Genomic DNA, 431 nt, shown 5'->3' on the forward strand with positions numbered 1-431 from the left:
GTACACGGTGAACAAAAGGGGGCCCAACACTAAACCCTGGGGTACGCTAAAGGAAACAGGCTTTTTGGGTCAGATGGATCAGGCAGAGCGAGCGAGTGAGCGAGAGAAAGGGGAGAGAGAGACAGAGACAGGGGGGGAGGGAGAGAGAGAGTAATCTTCAAAGAATTGCAAAAAATAAAATTTCAAACCAAAAAAAAAAAAAAAAAATGTAAGTAGTTATAGAAAATACAAAGAAAAAAAGTGAAAAGACGTTATAACAACTAAAGAACGAACGAACGAACGAACGAACGACACACACACACACACACACACACACTTTTAGACCTGACAATTTTCATTGTTGGTAGTTACCATTTTATTTATTTATTTATTTATTAATTATATTATTATTATTATTATTATTATTATTATTCTGGTTCGTTTCTTCTCCG

At 35.7% G+C, this 431-nt stretch overlaps 1 protein-coding gene across 1 annotated transcript in view; it reads right to left on the minus strand.

Moving 5' to 3' along the window:
• Positions 1-429: 429 nt before the first annotated feature.
• LOC143285179 (uncharacterized) overlaps positions 430-431 on the minus strand; it is a 7,006-nt gene continuing 7,004 nt past the window's right edge. The window contains exon 3 of the mRNA XM_076592412.1: positions 430-431. This exon is cut by the window's right edge and continues 141 nt beyond it. The gene's annotated coding sequence lies outside the window, so the exon portion shown is untranslated.

Source organism: Babylonia areolata, chromosome 8 (genome assembly GCF_041734735.1).
Source record: "Babylonia areolata isolate BAREFJ2019XMU chromosome 8, ASM4173473v1, whole genome shotgun sequence".
Lineage (NCBI taxonomy): Eukaryota > Metazoa > Mollusca > Gastropoda > Neogastropoda > Buccinidae > Babylonia > Babylonia areolata.